We start from the raw sequence: 15,665 nt of genomic DNA, 5'->3' as shown, positions 1-15,665 counted from the left end.
GCGAGTCTCCCTTGCAGCCGATTGTACTACGGATTGCAGCGGACGAGCAGTATGGAGGAACATTACGAAGTTTTTGTGTAGTTTTATGGACATTTTCTCCCGGTCGCCACTTAAGCTCGTTATATGGATTATCGTTGCCGGAGAGTACCCCACGAGTCTCCAGCTGCACTTTGAGGAATAAGAAACTACACCGGACTTATCACCAGCATGTGGGTGAGTCAATAAAGACTGCATTTTTTTTTAGAGTTAACTATTCCTTTAATGTGGGTTACATGTCTAAAACCATCAACCAGCCTATTCAACCAGCTTCTACACCATCAACCAGCTAAGACCATCTAAAATCACCAATAGTCTGTTAAACCAGCTAAGACCATCTAAAACCATCAACCAGCTAAAACCACTAAGACCAGCTAAAACCATCAACCAGCCTATTGAACCAGCTAAAACCATCCACCACCCTATAAGAACACATTTGAGTTCATCCAGAAGATATTGTTGAACCTCAGACAGCAAAAGCTCAGCCCAAAACTGCAAACATTAAAAAATGCTCTTTTGGCCTAGATGTTGTGGCTAGGGATAGCTATACTGGTTGTCTACAAAAGTGTGGTGTGTGAATGAGTGTGAGTTTGATGAGGACATCATTTCATTCCATACTCATCTGGTTCAGTATTATGGGTGTTAAGTTACTGCTACCTCATAATTGCAGAAAGGGAGGAGGTACTTGGGGAGCCCACAGTATAAAAAAGGTAATGGAGACCAAAAGTAAACCTATAACTATCTATTGAGATACCTGCTTGTTGTATTTGTTTGCTGTTTTTGCATTTGTGATTTGAAAGCATAAAAAAAGTTTAAAGGAAGACATCCTTATGCAGGTCACATGACCCTGCCATCAGCGCAGGTGTTACATAATTTCCAGTGAGTAAAAACTGTTGAAAAAGAGCATACAGTATGTGATGTTTAGTATTAAAATATAGCGTGCCTCTGTAACACAGGTTGAATATATCAAAGCTGTTAAAGAGCTGACTTATGTATGTACAAGTACAGTTCTATGTAATAATACAGTTTTAATTATCAGGTTTCAATCAGGTTTTATTCAGGTTTTAAACTTTTACAGACCAAATGTTGCCAAGTCTGCTCGTTGCTGTGAGACATTCAGGAAAATGTCCATTGTGAATCAAGAGCCTTCTGTTAGCTTACATCCAGACCAATCATTACACCTTACTCACACTCATTCTCACTCTTAAGTCTCACTCATTCTGTCATACATCACATACTGATTTCACTCATACTGACATACGCTTTCTGTCTCACTTACATGCACACTCATCGCATCGTTGCACTCTCTTACACTCAGTCTCCCTCACAAACACATAATATTGAAGAAATAATTTAGAGAAAGGCATAATTTAGCAGGAATCTGAACCAATCAGCAATCTAGAGGGAAGGATTAGCCTCTAACTGGTTAGCATCATTTATTCCCGGTGTTCTCTCCCCTGCATTGATTGGCCTGGCTTTCTACTAACAGAAGGGTTTGGACTAAGGCTCAACAATTCATTGCAGTATTAACAAAAATCGCCAAATGGCCAAGTACTATTATTCAAATTACAGTACAGTATATGTAATGTTTTGATAAAGGTCAAATTAGGTAAACCCCATTAAAAACTAAGTATATGTGGTGCTAAAGAGATGGTCTGACCTTTTATCTATCACCTGCAAATTGTTCAGCCAAACTTGACCTTTGATGGTCTCTGTCTAGAGAAGTTTCAGAATGAACAGCATGTTGAGTGTTGTTATTGTTGTTTACAAATACTGAAATAAAAAAAAAACATGTTCATAATGCCATTTTGTGAATTCTTATTTTAAAGTTAGCTAAACTAAGGTATGTTAAGTATATTTACTTAAATTTAAGTACTGCCCACTTACTTTGGCATAGTATATTAACTTAATGTGACTTCATCTTTATTGAGTTCCAATTTTATTGAAGTGGATTACACTAAGATACCTCAAGTAAAGTGTAATACAAATTTCAAGTGATGCCCACTTGTTTTGCCAGAATATATTAAGTTAATATGACTCAAAGTATTTGAGTTGTAACAACGTGATTTGAATTTAACTTTACTAAGATACATTAAGTTCTCACAACTTCAAAAAAAGTACAGCTCACTTAAATATAATAATTTCACACTACTTCACACAATTAAGTTCATTTACTTACTTTTCCCAAGGTAATCGGTTTCCTAAATTTCTTTAAGTAAACTCAACTTCTTAGAATTTACAGTGCAGAGGAAGCAAAGGTGCTGGCGATCAGAGACATCTCAGAACTGGAGAAATACGTGTGATGACAATTCGTCTCTTTACTGTTTACACCGACTGACATTACTTTCCTGTCATGATGGTATGGGTTGTCATGGGACAAACATCACGCGATCTGACTGCAACCAACCGCATTTCTTTGCATGTGGACTCATGTATAATTATTAGCTTTATATGATGTCAACGGACTGTATTCAATCTACTTCTGCACAGGAGCTCTGCCTGAAAACTTTTGACTACACTGAACATAGATTTCACAACATCGAATATAATATAGACCCTGATAATTTTTTTCTCAACATTATTCATCACTGTAAATATTTCACTGAGGAACAATTTAAGGATTACCGTATGACAAATGAGACATTCTCAATCATACATTTTAATAGTAGGAGTCTCTCTATGAATATTTCAAAAATCCATGACTGTCTAGAACTGTCCAACAAACAATTCTCTGTAATTGCAATTTCTGAGACGGTCAAGAGGATGCTGTGCAGTTTGAGGGATATGATTTTTTCTCTACAAACAGGAGGAGTAAACGGAGCGGGGGGGTTGCACTTTACGTTAAATCAATTCATCAATGTGAAATTGTCAAAAATATGTCCTTCTCCCTAGAAAATATTATGGAATGTATCACAGTTGAGATTAAATGTGAAATCAAAAAATATAATTATAAGCTGTGTTTATAGAGCTCCTGGATCAAAAATTATTTTTTGAGGATAAACTGACAGAAATATATAACACAATTAATAGCAATAAGCATCTATTTGTTTGTGGAGATTTCAATATAGATTTTTTAAATCCACATAGTCAACCACAAATAATGAAATTCATTAACTCTGTGTTTTGTATGGGTCTGTATCCTACAATTACACATCTAAGCAGGATAACTATGAACACAGCGACACTTATTGATAATATATTAACGAATGTCACCGAAGGGAACTTAAAGGGTGGATTACTTATAAGTGATGTCAGTGATCATTTACCTGTTTTCACTGCCTTTGAATCACCTGTTGGAAAAAATGATGGTCCTAAGGAAACTAGAAATTTAACAAGGAAAATAACAGATGTAACCATTGAAAATCTTAGAGCGGAATTACTGCATCAAAGCTGGAACGACATTTATGTTGATGATATAGACAAATCGTATGAATCATTTATTTCTATTATTTCCAAATTATATGATAAACACTGCTCACTTGTGGCCAAAGTAGATAAGAGAAGGTATGTGGACAAACCATGGATAACAAAGGGGCTACAGAATGCATGTAAAAAGAAAAATGTATTGTATAAGAAATTTTTAAAATCTAGAACTGTGGATGCAGAAAGGAAATATAAGATATACAAAAATAAATTAACCAGTATCATGAGATCCTGTAAGAAGCAGTACTACAGTGAATTACTGGAAAAAAAATAGAACCAACATCAAGCGCACCTGGAAGATTTTAAATGAAATCATTAATAAGAAAAAAGTTGTTAAAGAGTACCAATCTTTTTTTTACGCAAATACCAACACAAGCATTAAGGAAAATAAATCTATAGCAGATCACTTTAATGAGTATTTTGTTAATGTGGGTAAAAATTTTGCAAATTCTATTGTATCCCCTTCCCCCAAAATGTCTTCCAAGGATAATAACAATACAATCAATACAATCTCGGATCCAATGTTTATTAAAAAAACTGATGAAAAAGAAATAATCGACATAGTTCGGAAATCAAAAGGTAAAAAATCGACTGATAGTTATAATTTTGATATGTTACTTTACTTTACTTTATTTTATTTGTATGGCACTTTTCATACATACAGTAACACAAAGTGCCTCACAGAGGATAAAAACATAAAATACATTTTTTAAAAACCCAACCCTCCCAACCCCACAAATAAACACATATAAATACATAAATACATACACACTCAGGCACAAACGCAGGCATACACACAGACACACACCGACAGACAGACACACACACGCACACACACACACGCTCACACCCACACCCACACACCTACACTGACTGTAACTGAGGAGACATGGCTGGGCACCAAGACCTGAGCTGAGGAAGAAGCTACGTTTGAGGGCCACGCACACTGAGAGAAATCATGGTCTCTAACCACAGGGGGCGCCGCCACAGGGACCACCCCAGCCCAGGCACACAGGAGGTCCCAAACCATGATGCAAAGCCCTCTAGGCACCCTGGCCAGAGCCGTCCACGGGACAGCACCCCCATCGGCAGACCAAAAACAACTCTCAGTGTGGTAGGCCCCCATTATGGAAACACTGGAAATGCGAGGGACTAAAACAGTAAAATAAGATAAAAGTATAAAGCTAAAAACTGAAGTAATAAAAACGATAAAGACATTAAAGAAAAACAATAAAATAATAGGATAGCGTAAAAGGTAAAAAGGCTAAAGCTGATGGATTAAGAGAGTAAAAGCTAAATTAAATAGTAAAAAATAGAATAGAATAATAAAAAATGATAAGAATAGGGGAAGAGCATAAAAGGAATTAAAAAGAATTAAACAAGCTTAGTTAAAAGCTTGATTAAAAAGGTGGGTCTTGAGCCTCTTTTTAAAAACATCGACAGTCTCTGCAGCCCTGAGGTTCTCAGGCAGGCTGTTCCACAATCGGGGGCCATAATAACTGAATGCCGCCTCCCTGTGTGTTTTAGTTCTTACTTGTGGTATGGTTAAAAGGCCGGCACTGGAGGACCTCATGGTCCGCGAGGGTTGATATAGTAAAAGTAGTTAAGATAAATAAGAAGGCCCGAGACCGTTAAGACATTTAAAAACTAATAAAAGAACCTTAAAATTGATCCTGAAGCGCACGGGGAGCCAATGCAGCGATTTTAAAACTGGTGTAATGTGCTCCCGCCCTCTGGTCCTTGTCAGCACGCATGCGGCTGAGTTCTGTAGTAATTGTAGATTATGCGTGTACTTTTTGGGAAGACCAGAGAGCAGGGCATTACAGTAATCTAAACGACAAGAGATAAAAGCATGCATCAGCACGGGCGGACTCTGGCTATATTCTTAAGATGGTAAAAACCTATCTTTGTTATGTTTTTGATGTGTGGAATAAAAGTGAGCTCAGAGTCAAAAATCACGCCCAGATTTTTTACAGATTGTGATGGTTTAAAATCCTGTAACTTTGGTAAAAGTTTCTCTCTCTGGCCTTCAGGACCAATGACTAAAACCTCTGTTTTGTCCTGGTTGAGCTGTAGGAAGTTTGCTGCCATCCATGACTTTATATCTAAAATGCAGTTAAAAAGGGCATCAATTGGCCCTGTGTCATCAGGAGACACGGTGATGTACAGCTGCGTATCGTCAGCGTAGCTATGAAAGCTGATGCCGTGCCTCCTGATGACGTCCCCAAGGGGAAGCATGTAAAGATTAAAAAGAGTTGGACCTTAAATTGACCCTTGGGGAACTCCACACTTTGTCTCGTGGATTCTAGAGGAACATGTATCCATACTTACAAAGAAACGTCGATCAGTAAGGTAGGACGTGAACCAGTTAAGAACAGTACCAGAGAGGCCGACCAGGTTCCTCAGTCTGTTTAATAAAATGTGATGGTCTACCGTATCGAAGGCGGCGGTTAGATCCAGTAGAACCAACACTGTGAGTTTATGATTATCTAAATTGCTCCTGATGTCATTTTAAATCTTTAAAAGGGCTGTCTCTGTACTGTGGTTCATCCTAAACCAAGATTAATGGCTCTCTAAAATATGTTTTGAGTTTAAAAGATCATTTAATTGATTAAAAACAAGTTTTTCTAAAATTTTACTTAAAAATGGTAAGTTGGATACAGGCCGATAATTATTTAAAACATTGGGGTCTAAATCGCTCTTCTTCAGAAGGGGCTTCACCACCGCCGTTTTAAAGGAGGTGGGGAAGACACCCGTCTGAAGAGAGCAGTTCACCATATATAACAGTTATTCCTCAAAGAATCCATAGTGTTTTAAAAAACGGTGTGGGAATTGGATCTAAAAGGCAGGTTGTGGGCTTCACCTGGGAGAAAACTCTACCAAGTGTCCTCGCATCAACCAGGGCAAAACTTTCCATAGGTGAAATCAATGACATCAATAATCCAGTTGTGTCGACACTTAAAAACTGTTGGGATAAAAGACTGGATATGATGTCATTAATTTTTCTTCTGAAGTGGTCTGCAAAGTCCGCAAAGGGCGTTGTCTGGTGTCTTGGAGGATCTTTTAAAATTTTTGTTTGTTAAAAGATCGATTGTGGAGAATAAGAATTTGGGATTATTTTTATGATCATGGATTAGATTTTGGAAGTGGGAGATTCTTGCCTGTTTGACTGTGTTATTGTAAGTTTTGAGGTGTTCACGTAGTATTTCATAGTGAACTGTTAGCTTTGATTTCCTCCATCTCCTTTCAGCACTCCTGCATTCCCTTTTGAGTTTTTTAATTTCCTCAGTTCTCCACGGGGGTGTAGGTCTTTTTTTGATTGTTTTAATTAAAAGTGGAGCCACTGAGTCCAGTGTTGACTTTATTTTATTGTTAAAGCTGTTTGTGATAACATCACAGGGTGCTGATAAAATTTCGGCAGGAATGCTCTGTAAAATCCGGATAAAATTTGCAGCCACTTTAGAATTTAAGTAGCGTTTCCTCACTGTTCTCACAGGGGCCTCCCGCTGGTTAAAACTGGTGATTGTAAAAAACACACAAAAGTGGTCAGATACAGCCAGGTCCACAACAGAGGGCGCACCAATGGACAGGCCATAGGATATAACCAGGTCTAAGGTGTGCCCCCTGCAGTGGGTTGGCTGCGTGACATGTTGCTTAAAATCAAGGCAGTGTAAAAGGTTTAAAAATTCTCTGGATATTGCATCTGAGGAGATGTCCACATGTAGATTAAAATCACCAGTTATTAAAATTCTGTTAAAAGTGGAATGAATAATTGATAAAAGTTCTGAAAACTCATTAATAAAAGAAGTGGAGTACTGGGGTGGTCGGTAGACTGTTATACAGAGGATAGGTGGGCTGCTAAAAACAAAGGCATGATACTCAAATGATGAGTAGCTGTTAAAACAGACTTCGTTAGAGTTTAGACTTTATAAGAACAACATAATTTCTCATTACAGTATGGAAAATTAAGTTTAATGATTTTGTACTATTTTGGGTTATGCGCTGTGTACTATTCTTTTTTTGTTGTGGTCAGAAATTTAAGTGTACTGATTAATTTCAAATGTCTGTGATCTGATCCTTTTGTATTAATGTGTATAATTTTTTAAGGTAAAAGGGGTAGGGGTATATAAGCTTTGGCTTCAACCTACACCCTTTTGGTTATATAAGCTTGATATATACCGAAATAAATAAATAAATTCATTCATTATTTAGAATGTGGACTGTATGTGGACTGTGTGCTGTGTATTTATATTGTGTGCTTATACTGTTTAATGTGTATTTATACTGTGTTTATACTGTTTACTGTGTATTTATACTGTGTACTTTGTATTTATACTGTGTATTTATACTGTTAACTGTGTATTCTTACTGTGTATTTATACTGTGTATTTATGCTGTGTGTTTATACTGTTTACTGTATATTTGTACTGTGTATTTATACTGTGTACTGTGTATTTATACTGTTTACTGTGTATTTGTAATGTGTATTTATGCTGTGTATTTATACTGTGTACAGTTGCATTTTGTCCAGGTGAAAGAAGCTGTGAACTACTGCTGGTGAGTAAGGAGAAATTGTAGATCCAGTGTGCAGGCATTCTGTGAGAAGAGTTAGTTGAAATATTTAATCTTGTCTAGATACATTTTGTGTCAATTCTTGTGAAACTGTTGTGTAATGTGTACTCGTCCTGTGTGCTGTGTACTCATACTGTGTATGTGTATTTGTGCTGTGTATGTGTACTGTGTATGTGTACTCGCGCTGTGTACTCATGCTGTGTATGTGTACTGTGTACTTGTGCATGTGTACTGGTGCTGTGTATGTATACTGTGTACTCATGCATGTGTACTGGTGCTGTGTATGTGTATGCGTACTGTCTACTCGTGCTTGTGAACTGTTCCCGTGCTGTGTACTGTGTACCTGTGCTGTGTACTCATGCTGTGTATTGTGCACTCATGCTGCGTATTGTGCACTCATGCTGCATATTGTGTACTCGTGCTGCGTATTGTGTGCTGTCTATTGTGTACTGTGTACTCGTGCTGTGTAGGTGTACAGTGTACCCATACTGGGTACTCGTGCTGTGTATGTGTGCTGTGTATGTGTACAGTGTACTCGTGCTGTGTATGTGTACGTATACTGTGTACTTGTGCTGTGTATGTGTGCTGTGTACGTGTGCTGTGTATGTGTACTTGTGCTGTGTATGTTCGCTGTGTGCTCATGCTGTATATGATGCTGTGTGCTCGTGCTGTGTATATGTACATGTACTGTATACTCGTGTTGTGTATGTGTACGTGTACTGTGTACTTGTGCTGTGTATGTGTGCTGTGTACGTTTGCTGTGTATGTAATAATAATAATAATAATACATTTTATTTAAGGCGCCTTTCAGGGCACTCAAGGTTGCCTTACACAACATATAAACAACGATTTAAAAGAGCAAAGGACACATATAAGTGCAATAAAAAACAAAAATCAAATCAGAAAACTGCAGGGTGGAAGACAAATTAAAGTGTGTATGAGAGTTTGAAGAGGTAGGTTTTTAGACAGGATTTGAAGATGGATAGAGAGTTAATGTTCCTGATGTCGGGGGGGAGGGAGTTCCAGAGGCGGGGGGCAGAGCGGCTGAAGGCTCTGGACCCCATGGTGGACAGACGGGCAGAGGGCACAGTGAGGCTGATGGAGGAGGCTGATCTGAGTGCCCGGGAGAGGGAATGTTGATGTGGAGGAGGTCAGAGAGGTTTGGGGGGACGAGGTTGTGGATGGCCTTGAAAGTGTGAAGCAGGATTTTAAAGTCTATGCGAAATTTCACAGGAAGCCAGTGGAGTTGTTGAAGAACGGGCTTGATATGATTGATGGAAGGAGTTCTGGAGACAATACGAGCAGCTGAATTCTGGACCAGTTGGAGCTTACGGATGGACTTGTGGGGGAGACCGAAGAGGAGGGAGTTACAGTAGTCTAGGCGGGATGTGACTAGTGTGGACCAGGATGGCAGCGCTGTTAGAAGTGAGGGAAGGACGGAGGCGGTTGATATTGCGAAGATGAAAGTAGGCTGACCGGGTAACATGAATAATGTGAGTCTGGAATGACAAGGAGCTGTCAAGGACGACACCCAGGCTCTTAACCTGAATGGAGGGGGAAACAGAGGAGTTGTCAATGGGGATGGTGAAACTGGGAGTGTTAGTGAGAGAGGATTTTGAACCAACGAGGAGGACCTCAGTTTTATCGCTGTTGAGTTTGAGAAAGTTGGAGGATAACCAGGATTTGATTTCCTGCAAACAGACACGGGGGGGGGAGAGGTAGAGCTGGGTGTCGTCCGCGTAACAAAGGAAATGGATGTTGTATTTTCGGAAAATATGACCAAGAGGAAGGAGATAGATGATAAATAGGATGGGACTGAGGACAGAGCCTTGAGGAACACCAGAGGAGAGGGGAGAAGGTTGGGATGTGAATGACTTTAGCTGAATGAACTGAGTGCGGCCAGAGAGGTAGGAAATGAACCAGTCTAGGGGTGTGTCGGATATTCCAATAGATGCTAGCCTGTCGAGGAGCATGGGGTGGGAGATGGTGTCGAAGGCCGCACTCAGATCAAGGAGGATGAGAATGGATGATAGTCCGGAGTCAGCTGCCATCAGGAGGTCGTCTGTGATCTTAAGGAGAGCAGTCTCTGCGCTATGACGTGGGCGGAAACTGTTCATATAGGTTATTGTTATGGAGATGAGTATGAACCTGAGATGCCACTGCTTTTTCCAGGATTTTTGAAATAAATGGTAGGTTAGAAATCGGACGAAGGTTATTGAAGTTGTTGGGATCAGAACCAGGTTTCTTCAGAATAGGTGTTACAGCCGCAGATTTGAGAGATGATGGAACAGAGCCAGAGGTTAGGGAGGAGTGAATGATGGCAGTTATCAGGGGCAACAGAGAGGGGAGGCATGCAGTGACTAAAGAGGTCGGCAGTGGGTCGAGCTGGCAGATGGATGTTTTTGATTTCAGGATGAGGTCAGAAATTACAATGGGAGAGGGGAGTTGGAAGCTTGAGAACGGTTGAAAGAGGGGGGCATGAGAAGCCAGAAGAGACGGATTGTAGGATGAGTGAGGGGTCAGTTGCTGGTGGATCTTGCTTATTTTTTCATTAAAAAATATCATTAAGGAGGTACAGTGTTCTGTCGAGTAGAAATGAGGGGGAAAAGAGTCCGGGGGGCGTAGTGTTTTGTTCAGCACTGAGAATAGGGCCCTGGAATTCCCATCACCAGCACTGATCAGACCTGCATAATATTGGGATTTGACTGAGGAGAGGGTGTTTTTGTAGTAAAGAATGTGGGAGTGGTACATTTCCTTGTGGACAGAGAGTCCAGTTTTCTTGTAGAGCCGTTCAAGTTGACGTCCTTTGGTTTTGAGTTGTCATAGAAGAGGTGAAAACCAGGGAGCAGAGTGGGTGAATGATATGGTCCGAGTTTTTATAGGGGCAAGTGAGTTCAACAGAGTGCGGAGATGATCATTGTAGAGGGTAACCAGTTGATCAGGAGGGGAGGAGTAGATGAAACTGGGGAGGCTGTCGATACCTGAGGAGAGAGCTGCTAAATCAATGTTTTTGATATTACGGAAAGAGATAAGATGTGACTGTTTAGTTTTGGACAGTTTTAAGCTGGAGTTGAATGTAATTAACATGTGATCAGAGATGGGAAGATCATCAGCGGAACAGTTAAAAGGAGTGACACCAGAGCAGCAGACCAGATCCAAGATATGTCCTTTAGTGTGGGTAGGGAAGTCAATGTACTGTTTGAGTCAAAAACTGTCCAGACAAGATGTAAAATCCTTGGATAGAGCCAGATTGAGGTTGTCCATATGAATATTATAATCACCAAGCAAAATTACATTGGGAAAAAGAGAGCAGATGTGAGTCAGGAAAGCAGAGAAGTCATTAATAAAATCCTTGTTAGGTTTGGGTGGGCGGTAGATAGTAAGTAAAATAGTTGGAGTCGGACCATTAAGTTGAAGAGCCAGAGTTTCCAAAGATGAATATACTGGAACTGTAACAGGCAAAACCTTCCAGGTATCGCGGTAGATTATCGCGAGACCTCCTCCTCTGCCGGTGAGACGGGGCTGGCAGGAGTAAACAAACCCAGGTGGTACAGTGTCATTCAGCTGAGAGAAGTCATTGGGTTGTTGCCACGTTTCAGTAAGACATAAAAAGTCATACTTGCGGTCACGGAGGAGGTCCTGGAGCAGTGGTCCCTTCCCCGTAAGGGAACGGATGTTAAATGTCGAGTTGTGGACCAGATGGAGTTGATTGCAGTGGAGTCATCGATGTGGTAGTGTGTACTTTTCTTTGCTGTGGATTGTTGGGGGAGCAGCATCAGAGCCAGCGACACCAACAGACTCAACAAACTCATCATGAAGGCTGGCTCTGTGATTGGCTCTAAACAGGACATTCTGGAGGCTGTAATGGAGAGGAGGACACTGAAAAAACTGTTATCCATCATGGCTAATCCTCTCCACCCTCTCCAACTCACACCGGTCAGACAGTGGAGCACCTTCTCCAAAAGGCTGCTTCAGCCTCGCTGTCATAACAACAGATACAGGAAATCTTTCCTGCCACAAGCCATCACTTTATATAATAACTCTCTCAACTCTGCCTGACAGAGAGAACTCTGATCCCTCTGTTTTGTTGTATATATTATTGTTTATTGTTTATAGTCATTTTGCACTGTATATATTTTTTGCAGCCCCACTGCTCCTGTGACAAAATAATTTCCCAGTCTGGGATCAATAAATATCAATTATTAAAATAACCTCTTCAATATTATATCAAAATATCTCCTTCACATAGCAATTGGAACACAAATCGACACATGGCTTACTGTGCTTAAAAGGAACAGATAAAAGTGCTAAATCAACACCTTCCACAGTTAAGTGTGTAACAAATATGCAAACCAATGTATCACATAGCGCCGGATTGTGTTTGCAGGTTTAAAATGTCAGGCTAATGTTTTAGCATTAGTGTATGGCGTCTGCCCTTGTACTACCTAGCATCGCAGCCAGTGCTCCGCCATTAGCCTTAATGCTAGCGGTTAACTCGCGTAAGTATTAGCGTTAGCGGCTAGCACTTAGCATGACAAAAACGATCACTCACCGATACGTTTTCTTCGTGAGGGGGGCGTCAGGTCTCTCTGGCTGCACTCTCACACGTCCAGGACTCCACAGGGATTCTCCCAGTGAGTTTTTAATCATCTTTATCAGCTTTTATTTCACGCTCCACGCGGGGTTACTCTTCTTCTCTTCTCAGCAGCTCAAGAGGAAGTGAACTCTCCGCCGAAAAGGTCAACTGACCGGGCATCTTCCTGATTGGCTGACAGATCGTCTCCCATCCCTTTCAAAATAAACTTGTTTTTAATCTTTCACATTAATATCATATTTCATGAATTGATTTTTTCTATATGAATTTATTTATTTATTTACTATAGATGTCTTGGGTTTTAACATGCATTTTACAGTTTTTTAATAGAGACTTTATTATAAACCAAATTGGCCACATAAAGGCTGCGTCCCAATACTCGCACTTCCCCTCAAAATCAGCCCTTGGTTTTGCGCGTTCCCGCGGAGGGGTAGGGTGTCCCAAACTTCAAGACGAGTAAGGGAAGTGCTGTTTAGCCCTTAAAATCCCCACTTAATTTGAAGGGCGGTGCGATGCACACTTCAAATTGAGGGGAAGATTGTATTTCCCAGGATGCATTGCGAATCATCCAGGCATACGTGTTTACCAGGAAGATGGCAACGTCCATGAGAAAGAAGTCGCACAATTGTAAGTACTATTTTAACAAATAAAAGCATGCAAAAATCCCCAAATATGTCGGGATGTGTTATTTTTCTGCATGTACGTTATCTGTAAGCGTCGAGTAGAATAGAAATGCTTGAAAATCACTCATTCACGAGCCTGTAAACAACTCCATGAAGCCATTAATGCACTCAAGTTTTATCGATATTTATGACGACCGTGCCTGCATTTACACGAGTTATCATGACGCTTGTTCCGATTTCCATCAAATTCTAGTCATGACATGACGTTTGTAACTGTGTTGTTGTTTACATTCACTGTGATTGTGAATGTAAACTAGGGCTGCCACGATTAGTCGACTAGTCACGATTATGTCGACTATTAAAATCGTCGACAACTAATTTAATAGTCGACACGTCGTTTTTAAAAAAAAATTTTTTAACTTTGTTTTCTCTCTCAAAACTGCTGCGGCACCTTCCACTGCTGCGTCTGCCTTTCTGTCCTTGACACACATGCGCAGTAGTGGTAATCTGGGTCAGCCGTGGTGTCACCTGAAATTATACCAGACGGGCTCTCTGGTATCATGGCTACCCGGCGGCAACGGAGCTCAAAAGTGTGGGAGCATTTTAAGAAAACAAAACAGAAAAGTGTGCAATGCAATATCTGCAAGACAGACAGAACTTGCCTTTCACGGCAGCACAAGTGCGATGCACGAGCTCCTGAAAAGGAAGCACGTTGTGGCTGACAACGACGATGAAGAGGGACCGTCGTCTTGTTAAGCTAACTGGCTAGTTAGCTGCTAACATTAGCGTAAACAGAGAGCTTACTTACTTATCAACTCATATTGATAGCTGTAAACGTTAACATTAGCGATGACGATTTGATTCATTAGCCTTAGGAACAAGAGCCTTGTGCAGTTTGGGATTATATAGAGTCAGAGTGTAGTAAAGTTGAATACAGTTGTGAGCACTGAGCACAAAATGCACTTTTGTTATATTCAGGGATGCAAACAGCACGCCATCAGGCAGGTGTTTCCCACGGAGCTCTGCCCCGTTTCAAAGGTGAAGGAAGCCCTAAGTGGAAAGACGTTGCCTCCGCAATGTAGAATGTGTTTTATAGAAGAGAAACACACATTTCAGGACCGCTGACTTGTATCATCAAAACAGACACATGTAAACACAGAAAGCTGAAAATCACTGGACATGTCTGTTGGGATTATACAAATCAACAGTGTAAAGTAGAGCTGTCAAGATGTATGCAACTTCAATAATTCCTTAGGTCAGCTAGTGCCTTATCCGTTTACTCAGCTGTTTGCACTTTATGCTACAATTGTTTGTTGCTACAAGCATATTTCATTAAAGGTTTAATGAACTGTCATCTTAATTGTCTTCATTTTTAGTTAGCATATATCTTAAACACTTTAAACTGAAAGCTAATGATTGTTATATAAGAGCAGCTGCATGCTGGTGCGATAAACTGTATGTTATACATTCAATTTACGTATGATCAGATTAGTCGACTAATCGAAAAAATAGTCGGTGATTAGTCGACTATCAAAATAATCGTTTGTGGCAGCCCTAAAACAGAAGCCACGTAGCGATTGCACCGTCTGCGTTATGACAACATCCAGAGTTCTGAAGACTGCAGCTCTCTCGTGCAAGTTATGCAATCAGTTGGCAACTGCACATAACCGATATGTGTGCATGTAAACGCACGCAATCGTGGTAGTTACTTATCATAATTCTATCAAAAATGGTGATGATCAAGTTGTGTCTCTTGTCATATGTCAGGGTCTGTGGAGGAGACCAGAGGCCTCATTAGGTTCTGGACTGAACACGAGGAACATTTTAATAAAAAAAAGTTTGCAGCCAAGCAGCTTTGGGAGTGAGTAACCTGATTTGTATTCTTAAATAGATCAATAACTGCTAATGTATAAACCCAGCCTAATTTTCATCACTGGCTGTTACAGGAAAGCAGTCCTAGAGCTGGGTCTTCAGGGGAAAGTAGATGGAAAGCAAGCTGCCAAAAAGTTTGAAAATTTGAAGAGCAGATACAAGGTAACTCATTTCTGTAGTTAGGGATATGCTTCATCATCTGCATCATCCTTCCAATGAATCCATTTTGCTTGATGCCTCTGGTGTGTGTATGTAGCCTACATGTGTGCACATGTGTGATAAATGTATGTTGTTATTGCAGATGCTGAAAACTCCCAAAACAGGTTCTGGGACAGAAAATGGGGAACAGACTGCCTCAAATTGGAGGTATTATGAGGACATGCATGCTGTCTTAGGGAGCAGGCCATCGATGGATCCTCCTGTTGTGGTGGCCTCCTTCAATCAAGCCAATGAAGATCCCACATCAGTATCCATGGCCCCTTGCAGCACAAGCTTACCGGAAAGCAGAGTCCCTGGGTCCCAGGTACTTCTGTGGTGTAATGACA

This window comes from Pagrus pagrus (assembly GCF_965226575.1).
Source record: "Pagrus pagrus genome assembly, chromosome: 1".
Taxonomy (NCBI): domain Eukaryota; kingdom Metazoa; phylum Chordata; class Actinopteri; order Spariformes; family Sparidae; genus Pagrus; species Pagrus pagrus.
Note: the sequence above shows the minus strand (reverse complement) of the source record.